The 14577-nt window shown below is 33.9% G+C and overlaps 1 protein-coding gene across 3 annotated transcripts in view; it reads right to left on the bottom strand.

The window, feature by feature from the left end:
- Positions 1-14577, bottom strand: part of SEMA3A (semaphorin 3A) — a 496493-nt gene that overhangs the window by 245348 nt on the left and 236568 nt on the right. The gene's annotated exons all lie outside the window — the stretch shown is intronic.

The raw sequence follows: 14577 nt of genomic DNA, 5'->3' as shown, positions 1-14577 counted from the left end.
GTTCGAGCCCTGGTCTGGGAAGATCCCACATGCCGCGGAGCAACTGGGCCCGTGAGCCACAACTACTGAGCCTGCGCGTCTGGAGCCTGTGCTCCGCAACAAGAGAGAGAGGCCACGATAGTGAGAGGCCCGCGCACCGCGAAGAAGAGTGGCCCCCGCTTGCCGCAACTAGAGAAAGCCCTCGCACAGAAACGAAGACCCAACACAGCCATAAATAAATTAATTAATTAATTTTAAAAAAAAGTGACTCTGGTAGTAAAAGATAATCTAACCTTCAGGTTTTCTTATAGACATAAGAGTAGTTGGAAAAGTAGCTCGTTGTATTAAGGATTTAAGAATCTATGGTAAATATATTTTTAAACTATTTTTTCAAACTCTGACCCCTTCTCAAGTTTAAATTATACTGACATTTTTTTGTCAGATGAAAACAGCACAACAGAAGACTAAACTCAAATTATGCCACTGAGAATAAAAAAGAAATTGTGTAATAGCCATTGCCTCTGAGTCATGTTAGGCAGAATGACAAATGGACAATAATACACGTAATGACATGGCAGTCTTTGGCTTTGCACAGAGGTCCATAAATATTTTGCACATGCTTGGAATACATGGACGTCCAGTTGACAGATTCTCCAAGAAAATTCTAAAGTTAGATACCAGATCTAAATTGGTATCAGGAATTTAATAAAAAGGGATGTCCTCGGAGGCTTTTAGGTCATCACACAAAGTGGTCTTCACTGTGTTTTATTTGGCATTGCCATGTTTGGAAAAACAGAGTACAAAGAACTGAACATTAAGGCAGTGATTCTCTTTCCCCCCATATTGCAATCAGTTTGAATAGCAGCGGATATGCGATTCGTGTTAATTGTGCCAAAACAGCAGCAGCATGAATGCTAAATTATTCACCATGTTCACAAACTGTCAAATGGGGCAAATAGCCAACTATTCAAAATAATTGCAAAAAGATTGGCACAGCTGTAATGTGTTTTCAGTGTGTATTCCGTATCCTCCTGAAACCAATATTCAATGTAGTGAAACGAATTCGTCTCTTTGATAGACTCAGAGGAGAATTTAGATTTCATTCATAAATACTTCAAGTAAAAATTAATTTATTTGTACTATAATTTTCTCCTCTCTAATAATTTTAAAATACCAAAATACATCCAGATAAGGAGAAATTAGCAATAAAAAGTGAACCGTCAAATATATGTTGATGATGTGTTGAGATGTGCTTTGTCTCCTATCATTAAAAGGGAACAAAGTTATCATTTCTAAATTGCAGGACTATTTTTATGGTAATGAACACACTTGTAAAAAATTCAAGTATGTAAGAAATTTAGCTTCCATTCTAAATTTTATGTTATAATAATATTGCTTGCTAGTTCTACCATGTGCTACAGTGTTTAAATGCAATACTTTTTAAAAAGATGAGGCAGGGGAGATGCCAAGGAGGGAAACAGAGAAGGGAAGGAGAGAGGGAATAAGGAAGAAATTAAACAAGGCAAGGTTTAAAATCTCTCTTTTTAAATATCTTCCCCTGGGAGCTTAGATCCGCCCTTTATCTTTTTTAAGCACTCATTCTTCTTGCCAGTAAGAATAGATTTATGAATAAATTCACAGCTAATTTTATGATTTTGAACGGAGCTTCTAATTTCCATACTTGCTAATAGTCAGTTACTACTATTTAATATAAATAACTTTAATATATTTCCCATTCATATGGGCTATGCAAATAGCCTAAAATTAAAAATACTAAAATATTAAAAAAAATTTTTTATACCAAACTTTTGAAATTTGCTGAAGATTTTATAGTCCTATACTGGTTAATAATAAAGGAATATTTGAATGATGGTGAATATTTATTTAATGATGATGGAAAATGAAGAAAGAGGGATTTTTATACAGTAAATTTTCGTGAAAGAGTGATCTCAAAAAGGAATTTAAATTTAATCTTAGAGAAATGTTAATAATGAAAAATATTTTCTATAAACTAATATGATAAGATTATGCTTTTATCTCTAAAATAGAAACATGACATTTACAGGCAAATTTACCTTAATCCCAAATCTGAGATTTAAATATATAAAATATTTATATATTTTTATTAAAGTTGCTGTCTCCATGTATGTATATTATTATTATTATTATTATTGATGTTCGTGTCGTGCTATAGTAATAATTGTACATTTCAGAGGAGCAATATATCAGATTTCTGCTTTATCTCAGCATGTTAATAAATTGAGATAAACGTAGTTCATTAAATAAGCTCAGATAGTTGTACATATAGTTATGAAGTTGCAAAATATAACAAAGATTATTTTTCCTGCATCAGGTTAGGAAAAAACATTTTTCTCACACAATGTTAATTTATTGCATTTATTTTTATATAAAAATGTCCAGGTGTCATTTAATGTATAATATCATTTTTACTTGAGAAAAATTGTTCTGAAATGTATTTTTATGACAGAGATATAGATAAACTGTGTATTTCAGAATACCATCAGGAAAAAATATTTTCAGAAAGTAAACTGAAATATGGTTTTTAACTATTAGCTGCCTCTTCCTTCAGGAGGATTCCAGTTGACCTTAGACTTAGTCATATGATTTGTTTTGACAATGAAAAATGAACAATACTGTTGCAACCTCTGAACAGCAGCTTTTGGAACCATCCTATGGTCCTACCATGTCTCTTTCTCTCTACCATGTCTCAGAGGAGGTTGCTACTTCAACTTGTAACCCAAGTTGAAGACTTGGATCAGAGACAGAGGCAGCTCACATAAAGGTATAAAGTGAGCAAGAAATAAATCTTTTGAGATTTGGGGTTGTGTATTACAGAAGCATTTTTAAGCCTAAGATGACTGATATATTGTTACTTGCCATCCTGCCCTACATGAGGATCATCTTATAGTTCTTAAGGCCTATTTTTACATTATTTCCATTCAAAGTCCTCATAATTTGAAATATTTATGGTGTGACTCCTAGATCTGCAGATTGAAGATCTTTGTTCCTCATTCAGATTTTCTAATATTGAGTAGAAAATTTAAGATGCTTTATCATAAAAGAAGAGTTGTGCTCCAACAACTAAGTTGTATCTATTACTTCCATCTCAAAACCTAAATAAAGAGAATTAGTATTCTTAGACCTGGTAAAATTTGTATGGGATTATATGATCATGCCTTCTGCATTCGAATGAGTTAAGGATTACCATTAAGTAATCAATAGTTCTCTTGCTTTCCAATTCAAAATGACGTAAACTAGAGATAAAGTAGTCTAGGAAAAACTACTTAACTTTAAGGAGAGGAAGTCATTTAACATTTTATAAACTTGAGACTATATAATTTCTAGATATTTTTAGAAATATCCAATTGAATATTAAAAACCCCAAATCTACTAATTATTTTGTGGCCTTAATGAAATCATTCAATTTGAATTTATACTAATCATCTGGCCTTCAGTAAATCATGGAGATGAATTATTTAATTTCTTAAAAAGAAATAAGGCAAAATGAAAAAGAAATGAAGCATTGGTGATGTTTAGGGATTCAAACAGTACAGAGTAATACAATTGCCACTTTAGGTATGATCTCACTTTCCTATGACTTATTCCTTTAAGTTTTCATGACAGAAGAACCAACTCTATTTTAAGTGGTGAAGAAATACTATATTTTGTATTTAACCTCCCTATCATATTACTCTGCACCCACCTATCTTCAATGATGTTTGTCATGCCTCCCTGTCTTACGATCCCAACAATTAATGACATATTCAGAATAAGATAGGATTTACTTACAAAAGAACTATTTACAAAATTGTTGGTATAGAGGACCCACAAAGTACTCAATGCTCCACTCGAAGAGGTTGACTCGGGACTTCCCTGGTGGCGCAGTGGTTAAGACTCCATGCTCCCAATGCAGGGGCCCAGGTTTGATCTCTGGTCAGGGAACTAGATCCCACATGCATGCTGCAACTAAGAGTTCTCATGCCACAACTAAGAAGCCCACATGCCGCAACTAAGGAGTCCGCCTGCCACAACTAAGACCTGGTACAACCAAATAAATAAATAAATATTAAAAAAAAAAAAAAAGAGGCTGACTCTACATAATTTGTTCCCTTTGTGTTCTACTAGTGGGTCAAAACTACTAACAGAAGACTGAAAACCAGTGAGGGTGATATTCGATTAAGATTATCTTCAATGGAAAGTAAAAGTACCTTCACTAAAGATATTTAAGTAACTATTTCTTGCCTCTAAAAATTCTATATTCTCACCTACTTCCTAATAAAATGAATTAATTATGTAGGACCTGACAAAAATTAAGAAGTCTTTTCTCATGTCTGGTAGAATAGCCCTAAAACTAGTCATCAGTGTGGTATAAAGAGTGTTTGTGAATGGATGTTGAAGGTATATAGAGATACTATGAAAGTTCTAAGCACGTTAGCCATAGTTCCCAAAAAGGCACTCACAGAACTAGCCACGGAACTTCCTTCGTCATGCACGTCCATACTATGAAGCTCTGCCATGATTATAGGATTCACTACAGTGTTACTTACTAATACAGTGTAGTCATCTCTGTCAAAATTCATTTTTATTGTTCTGAGAAACTTCTCAAGATAACAAGCTATATGTCAAGAAAAAAAAACTGTAAGTTATTGATTCTGATACTTAGGTTCTTTATAGTTCAATGATAAAGTGATCAAAAAAAATTAAACTTAGATATGTAAAGGGAGTTAGATTTCAAGTTTTGTACCTGTGACACTAAGTATAACCTTTAAACTATGAATATCACATCATATTTCCATATCTTCTTATACTTATGGATAAAGTAGAAGGGCATATCACCAATAATAAATACTTAGATGCAAATCAGGTTACCAAGACTTTTCGTATGCACATCGAAATAAAATATGGATGCCCAGACACATGAGAATAGATCCAAGTAGGACAATGCATCAGTTGTAATATAATGAGCAGACAGGATAGGATGTCAGGAAAAAAAAAAAAATCTCATATTGCCTTTGGCAATTTGGCATAACTGAAAGGGTTGGAAATGACAATTGCTGACAAAGCAACCTACAAGTAATTAGTTTTACTTTTATTTCAAAATTTAATATGAACTGTGAGCACAGGATAGATTTTTTCCAAAGAATAATGTAAAAATTTTATATAAGTAACAGTGATTTTTTAAAAATGCATTATATTTAGTTTTAGTATAGAAAGGTTTATTGATTCTAAATTAATATTTTCATCCTTATTCATTTCCCCACTAAATCATTCTTTAAGCACATAATACCTACCATGTGTGACACCTGTGCTAGGGCAATGATTTTCAAAATCGGCTGTGCATTGGTATCACTGGAGAAACTTGTTCAAAAAACAAATATGTAGAAATCACTCCAAATTTTCTGATTCAGGATTCAAAGGTGTGGGGAATAATCATCTGCGTTTTCAATAAATTTTTCAGATGATTCTTATGCCAGAGATATACATCACATAAATTGAAAATGTTTCTGAAAATAAATATTATCATAACAGAATCTTCATACATTACACAACAAGTATTTTACAGCAGACTCCTTCAGCTTGGCAACCTAGGAAGCAGGCATATTGTAGTAAGAGATATGCACCTTCATTAACATTGAGAAGTAAAGACAGGGGAGGGAAAATAGAATGCTAACAATAAGAAAACTATCATAGTCACAGTAAACAATGATTTCAGAAGTGCGGTAGGAAGAAAACCCTTTGGAGTATTAAAGAAAACTGGTTTGTCATTTTTATATAGATAGGGATGTGTGTGTGTCTGTGTGTGTATACACTTGTCCAGCTAACACTGATCTGTAAACTGTTCCCCTTGCTGATTAACACAGAGGTTAACCCACTGAGGGAGTTCAAATCGTACTACTAATCTGTTTCCAAATATCATAGCACCTTCATATTTTCAAGGAAAATAAACTCCTTTGATGGGACTACATATAATTACATCACAAAAACAAAAATTGAAGTTACCTAGGTTTCAAAATTCAACTCAACATGTAGTGTGTTTCCATATGTAAGAGAAAGCCAATTAGAATGCGGGTTTTAAAAACCAAATAACACAGGCTCTGAAGGGGAACACTTTAAATCTATGTGAAAAGTTAAGGCTTTGCCATATGAAACCAATAGGAGAAAAAAAGATAATAAAATTAACATGACCTCTAGAGAATTTCAGATATTACGAACTTTAGAGCAGATAAGATCATATCCTAGATTAGAAATAAAGTAAAAATTTTATCTTAACTAGACCCAGTTAAGGTTAACCAGTAGAAAATTTTGAGACTTGTATGACATTCTTCTAATGAAATAAATGTCCAGGTATACATAAAGCTAATTATAAGAATGAAATCTTGCCAAAAACAAGGATCAATATGTGGATAAAAGTACATAGACAAGAAATATCTTAACAGGCTTCAATAGAAATATATAAAAAGTAAAAGCAGGTAATAGAAAAGTTTATAAAAAGTAAAAGCAGATAACAGAAAAGTTTACCACAACTGTACATTTGTTCAGATGTTAACCATAACAAAATGGATGGTAATTTTCTCCTACACTTTTCCCCATTTTTAACTCAATCACTCATTTGAAGACAACATTTACCTTCTGTTCTTTATGTCTATTCAACATTAATTTAAAGGTGACTAATTAATACCAAAAGATAGAGGAGAGCATAAATGTGACCTATGTAAGAGGTGATGCCCCTAAACCAATTATTCTTGTTTTTCCTATCTGAAGGTTTAACTCAAAATACATGGGTTCTGCATACTGCTATTTTGCTACTTTGTAAATTGTACAAAAATTTTAAAATTTCAAGTATTGCAGTACTAATTGTATTCTCTTTATGACAGAAAGGAATTTTAGGTGATTTTTACAACCCCTCAAATTCTCCAGACTTAATTATTTATAAAAAATTGTCTGGTAAATATACCAAAGAGCAAAAGATTACTTAATCTTTTGGTCTATTTAGGTTTAAAAAAAACAAGCAACATCATGATGAATGAGCATTGACACAGAGCTAAAACGTTCCCACGAAAAATATACATTATGAACTATACACAGTCCATTAAACAAGACAAAGTCCATTCCACATTAGTCCCTTCTTAGGTAGTTGCAAGTATTGAGAAAAAGAGATTTAGGACACCTTGAGCCCCCTTTCAAGTACCACTAATGAAATAAATAGTATCTGTTGTCACATCACTCACGGGGCAGTAGATGTGTCTTCATGCTTACTCATTTGTCACTCTCCAACTGAATAATGCGTCTCTTAATACACAGACCTTTTCCCAACAGCTGGTAACTACTCAAATAGAAGTTAATTGAGTCATTGGTTTCCCCTTGAATCTGTGAATGTTTGGGGATTATGAGCCATCAATACTGCATGTAATAAGGTAATAGTCCAATTCCTATTATGAAAATAAATGAGCCTGCTTTATATTCTACTCAGGTATATGTACCGGAACTATAAGTCATTAGATGGAAGAAAGTTGGAGAAGAGAAGAATCCGGAAGTATAGAATGATAATGAGTGTCTTGTAGGCCTAAAAGGAAATATTTAAAAATAGTATTTATTGTGCTTCATGGAAAAGTTCAAATTCTTTTTTCTGATTTATAGTCACTGATTTACAATCAGTGACTTCTAATTTTATACCTTATCATTCTCAGTTTCAGATTTAATGTAATTCTTGAAAAACATCATACATATTGTGAGGAGAGATAAGCCATGATCAGGAGATCTGGGTTTGAGCTGATAGCTCTGTACAATATGTATAACACATAATTATTTAATTAAACACTTTATCATATTTCACACATTGTGCTTGATCTCAATATGGCACAGGCTTTTCTTCTGAGAAACTAGAAGAATACATTGAAAGTGGTAGTAAGAAATTAAAAATCTCCAGACAACTTTATCTATTTGGAAAGAGCAAGTTTACTTTTGAGTGACCTGTAAGAAAGTAACGAAGCAGGTCTTTAAGGTTTGTTGTTCTACGTTTAATGGACTCTCCCTTTCACAACCAGCAAAGACTGAACACAGGAGAGGTGTCAGGGCTTCCTTTAAGAGAAGTGAAGCTCTGTTTACAAACTAGAGAGATCAGTTTCAAGGACTCAGAGATCACGCAACTTATTCAATGTGTTTGTCTGCACCAATCATGTGCCTCACCCTCCAAACAGAACTTGAAGGGCCAGGCGTGAACTTCCTGGATCATCTCACGGAAGGGAGGACAGACACTCACGCCATGTGTGCTTTACTCTGCAGAGAAGCACGCAAGGAACATGCCTCTCACGATGTGGGCCCAACAGTATAGAATTCTAGGCAGCTGAAGTGGGATAACAGAGGAAAGTGGGAAGAATAAGATAACTTGCTGTCTGCTTTACAAGCAGCCGCATGAAGATTAATGGGCTAATTTCTGAGAAGCACTTAAACAGTCATGGATGCCAAGTTTAAGCAATATTATTTATTAGTTGGCTATGTGGTAAATTTCCCCTGAGAGCACAACTGAAAGCCATATAAAAGTGTATCTTCTTATTCAATTTCAATATACATATTGTATATAAGGTAGATTTTAGTTGCACAAGAGCATTTGGAAAGATAACAAATCACCTTGAAGTAAGTCTAAGGGTGAAACGATATCTCTCCAAATATTTAAGAGTATTCAGTATTCAAGGGGTAGCAAATTAGAAATTAACCATTGAATGAGACATTCTGTTGTCTCTATCCCTAGGGGACAGGATTCAGGACAGGGAACATAAATTCAGAATGGTGCTGTTGGGAACAGGAAAGGTGTCAGAAATCACACATTTTGCCATGGACTCCCCTATAAGAAAGTCTTTAAGGAAAATGTCTTTAAACGTACAAGCTGAGCCCATAAAGCTTTACCGAAAACAGGGGCTGGGAGAACTCAGACTTGCAAACGTTCCATAGAATTTTTGAAGCACTTTAAAAATATGTCTACAATAAAGTTCCAAGACATAGCTTACAAAAATAAGTATTCATGCAGTAAAAATCACATCTCTGTAACTTTTTCAGTGTAGCTTGTTGCCCACTAGAGTAACCAAGATTTTTTGATATATTATTATTATTTAAAATAAGTGTGATTTTTAAAGTACCACCCCATAGTTGAGCTAAGATTTACAGTCAATATCATGGTGGTGATATCATTTTCCAATTAAAAAGCAAAGACTCAAACACTTACAATCATTCTGCATAGTATATTTATAGCTATGTACTATAATAAATATCTGATACTCTCTCCACAGTAACCAATATTTGAGGCTAAAAGAAAGCAAGGTGATTTTGGCATAAGGTTCTTAAAAACATCTAGTACAAATTACGTATCATTCTATTCCTAATGCTGTGGCATTTGGGAAATAAAGATTTATAGTCAGGTATCAATGCCTATAATTATAGAAATGCCATTAAAATCCTCTTTGCATTAAATATGCCTCACAGATTCAACTCATTATTTGTTTAATGCTCGAGTTTTATTCTTCCTAGGACAGAAGGGCAATGGAAATGAGAGCAGCTATCCTGTACAAGGTTAATCTGTGAATGACAGATGAGTGCTTTAAAATGAACTACATTGGTTACAATTTAGACAGGGCTTGGTAAAAAAAAAAAAGTTTTCTCCATTCAGCTGTTTTTTTTTTTTAAGGAGAAGATTCAACAGCACAGAAGAAAATACAAGTGATTGCTGCACAAAGTCTTTCTCAAGAGAGATTAAAGAGTTCATCCAATACCATTGCGCCACCAGGGTATTTTCAATCTCAAAGCAAGCAAGATTTGTGATCCTAACTTGGATACGCCATCATTTATTTGCTACCTCCTTTCTTGAAACAACAGCAAAACTAAAAATATATTTTTGCTTTCAATAAGTGTGTCTTGCTTGGTAGTTAAAAAACAAAATTAATTTTAATGAAACAGCTGAATGGAAAAGTCATTGTATTCATTCCCTCAAATTATTTGATTGAACTCTGGTAAATCAAAGCCACTTCATTATTAAATTAATTTTACTGTTGAAAACAGGGCTCCTATAGTCATGAGTGTTTTTCCAATAACTCTGAGTAAGCATACTCACATTCTATTTAAAGGTATTTAAAGGCCTGATGCCTAGGGGAGTAGGATATTTCTTTAACGAGTAGGACCACCTACTCGGAACAAAATGCTCTAAGTAGGTCACTAACAATGACCTACTAACTAACAATGTCCTAATTATCCAGTTATCATCTTATTTCAAATCTCTGGCATTTGATACTCTTGATCAATGGAAATTCCTGCTTGAAACCTCTCCTTCTTTGTTTTTCATCATAAGGCCCTCTGAACTCTCCTACGTCACAGGTCTATAACCCATCCCACCACCCCCATCATCTTTGTTGACTCAATCACCTCCTCATATCCTCATTCTTTATCAGTTTTATCCCTGTGTCTCTCTCTTTTTAGCCTAACCATTTTTTAAATGACATTTCCCCTCATTACCTCATTAATGATAAGCTATCATTATCATAGCTTCAACAATTATGTATATTCTGATATTTTCCAAATCAATATATCTTTGACTTAAGACTCTCCTTAAACCCCAAAACTCAAATTTCTATCTGATTTGGAGACATAGCCCCATAGATATCCTCTATCGAACTCAACTTCAACAGAGACAAAGTTAAAAATCACTTCTCTTTCATTTGTACTTTTCTCTAATGCATATAATAATCCTGAAATCTCAAAGTCAACCATGTCTTTTCGGTTATCTTAGCTCTTGCATCTTCCAGTATTTTTTACCTAGTCAGCACCATATTCTTCTGATTTCACAGTCTAACCTTGCCTTGTCTGGTTCTGCTCCTATCCCTGCTACCACTGGCTCGGTTTGGTGCCTCAACATCTTTTGCTTATACTTTTACAATAATCTCAAAACTTACAGCCTTGATTATACAGTTATCTAATTAAAAACAGAACTTTTCAATATTATTCACCTACACAAAGCCTTTCAATGCCTTCTCTTTCCTTAGCATTCTAAAAAAGGCTTTTAATAATGTAGTTACTTGGCAGTGTTTCTAATTTTATTTTCTATTATCTCTCTGTTAGTTATCTCTCCTGGTTATTCCAATGTATTTACAATTTACCTCAAATCTTAGAGTATCACAGTGAAATATATACGCACAATCTAATCCTTTGACTGGCTTGCTATGCTGCTCTTTTTCTGTCTGGGAAGTCCTAATTATACTTTAAAAATCTCTTCACCCAGAACTTCTTCTCTGAGGCCATTCCTGAATCTTACAGACATAGTGAATCATCACACCAACCCTGGTGCATACAACATATATTTCTTTGTACATATCTCACTGTACTGAAATGATTCACTTACACATATTATTTTCCAAATTATCCTTTGGCCTTCATGACCACAGGAAATGTGTCTTAGTTGCCTTAATACCTCACTTCTAATCACAAGGTCTAGATCATAGTAAACAGCAAATAACTATGTGCCTACCCACAGGGTATGAGTATAGGAAAAAGAAGGAGATAGATCATAATCTCATAATAATATATAATGTAGACCAGGAATAAGAATCCATGAGTTTAGACAAAAAGACCATGAGTCACCATCAAAAGGAAGACAATCAGAAGGAAGAGAAGCTTTTATAGGATCATTTATCTGGGAGTAGAAGTAATAAACAAAGTGGTACCAGCATCCTAAAACTCTAAGATAGGTTGAGATTGCATCTTCCCCATTTAGTTTTTTAAAAGAGCCCTATTACACTATTTAAATGTTAACTGACATGGCATACCAGTTATCTACAGGAAAGTTTCCAGTGTTGCATAGCTACAAAAAAATGTCCTGGGAAGAATGAGAAAACTTCTGAGTCCAGAAAGGACTGGAAAGTCTGAATCCTGTGAGATAAATTAGCACCCTGAGGATATCAGTCTATCCTTGCTAAGCAGAAGCATGCATTTTAATGGGGGACTGTAGGGGAGAGGAGACAAAGCCAAGGCCAAGCTGGGTAGGAAATCACTTCAGAGCCTGAAAAGTGACCCTCTCACCTTGGAAAATAGAAAAATACCCTCCCCACAGGGGATATAATGGAATTCTTAGCCTCGGTTCTTACTAGAGAAGAAAGACAAAGAGAAAGAAAAGCACTGAAAACAAAAGGATGTAAATATATATATATATGTATGTATGTATGTACGTATGTATGTATATACATATGTATTTAAAGATATCATTAAATACTAATTAAAAGAAAGCTGGTATAGTTTATTAATATCTGACAAAATAGTAAAAATCATCACTTAAGAGGTTCCACGAATATGAGAAAATAGTTCAATAAATACAGTATTTTTTAAATGCCTGCAACTAAAAGCACAGTTTCAAAATATAGAAAGCAAAAATATCCAGTTTTCCAAACAGAAATGTAAAAATCCATAGCCAGAATAACAGATTTGAACACATCTCTCAGTGATATATTGTTCATTCAGACACATACATACACACACACACAAATCAGTAAGACATAGAAGATGTGAACAACAAAAGTAACAAGCTTGTAGAGACCAATTATCCCTTTGCAAGTAAGAGCCATGCCCCTTCTTTCTTAATTGCCCTACTCTTTTTTTTTTTAAACATCTTTATTGGAGTATAATTGCTTTACAATGGTGTGTTAGTTTCTGCTTTATAACAAAGTGAATCAGTTATACATATACTTATGTCCCCATATCTCTTCCCTCTTGCGTCTCCCTCCCTCCCACCCTCCCTATCCCACCCCTCTAGGTGGTCACAAAGCACCAAGCTGATCTCCCTGTGCTATGCGGCTGCTTCCCACTAGCTATTTTACATTTGGTAGTGTATATATGTCCATGCCACTGTCTCACTTTGTCCCAGCTTACCCTTCCCCCTCCCCGTATCCTCAAGTCCATTCTCTAGTGCCCTACTGTTGACATGCTCTTTTCTTCATTTTAACCCCAGCACCTAGGGAAACTACATTCAATTGCACAGAACTTGTCTAAGAGACAAATTTTCCTTCCAATTTTTCCCTTCTAATTTTCTTTCAAAACTCAGTTGATGTTTGTATTTTCATCCATTTTCTTGAAACGCCTCCAAGTTCTGTTTAAATGCAAAAGAATGCTTTGTGCAAACACAGATTCATATTTCACAAACATTTAGTCATCTTTGCTGTTCTAGGTGCTTTCCCTTCCCAGCACCACCTCAGATTCTTTCCAGGAGTCTGAACTGAGGGTCAGCTTTTTCCTTAGGACAGCCTCTGCAGCTTTTGATATTATCAAGTCCCTTCCTAGTAGGCATTGAGTAACAAAGAATTAATTTAATGAAGAATATTGTCTTAGACTTAGGAAAATGACAAGTGATTAAGGCGGAATTGCTTTTAGAGTTGTTCTACTTTTTTTTCAGGTTATCTCAGTAACTTTGTAGGGTTTCCATACCTCATTTGCTGACCTAAAGATTTGGTCTGATCAAAGATAACAGTCAGGGCAACATGGAATTTCTCAATCATACAACATTTTCTTCAGTTTAATTAATCTATTCTCCTTTATTGTTGATACATTCATTGGTCAAGAACAAAACTTTTCTTGCATACATTTATTCATTTGTGTAAAAACCATGTTCCTGGTGAATACTCTAGCAAAACAGAAATGCTCTTAAACATGTTTTAAACCCCAAACCCACCTGCTTCTGGGTGTTTGATTTTTGCTACTTATTGAACCTCTCTGTATTTATTTTTCTCATTAAAAAAACACAAGGAAAACAGTATTTACTTCATAGGGTTTTATATTCTGTGTGGTAAAATTTCATAGACAAATTCACAAGTATGAAATTTTTGCACATGACAAAAAAAAGGACTTTTTGTCAATAAATATGATATAAATTAATGGGGGAATTTTCACATAAATGATAATTTAGAAGTAAGCGAGGCACATCTAAAAGCCTTGAGAAATATTTCAATCACAGAATGATATATACAATAATACCATAATGCTGTCTCATTCCCTGAACACTTGTAGTAAGCAGAGTAGATTCTTCTATTTTCTCTTAGATTTACTTACATTACACTAAATCAAGAAGTAAAACATTTTAAAAATAATATATTTTGCTGTATTTTCTAAGTCACCTGATGGTCTGTCTGGGGAAATTCTGCCCTTCAGAGGCACAACAGTACATTTAGTGAAGTTTGGCCCCGGTAGGAACTCAGCATTGTGTTCGTATGCATAAGATATTTAAATAATAAATATAAAATATTGTAGGTATCAAGTGCTCTGTACTAAAAAATGTCTCATTTTATAATGTATTATAGAACCATAGTTATTGGTCTTGCTTGTTCATCTATTTGTTTTAGTGGTGACCTTACTGCCATAATGCAGCATAAGAAATCAATAAAAAGCTGAACAAAAGGTAAATACATTGATTTTGGGAACGCTGTGGTGATAATCAAACCATATCATTTCCATTCTCTGGACACTGCTCAACTGGATTTGCTTTCTAGATATTTTAGGGGAAAAAAAAAAGTCCTATGATCTAAACTTTTTCTAGAACAGTGTCTCCAAGTC

This window comes from Balaenoptera musculus, chromosome 9 (assembly GCF_009873245.2).
Source record: "Balaenoptera musculus isolate JJ_BM4_2016_0621 chromosome 9, mBalMus1.pri.v3, whole genome shotgun sequence".
NCBI lineage: Eukaryota > Metazoa > Chordata > Mammalia > Artiodactyla > Balaenopteridae > Balaenoptera > Balaenoptera musculus.
This window is presented reverse-complemented; position numbering and strand designations above follow the sequence as displayed.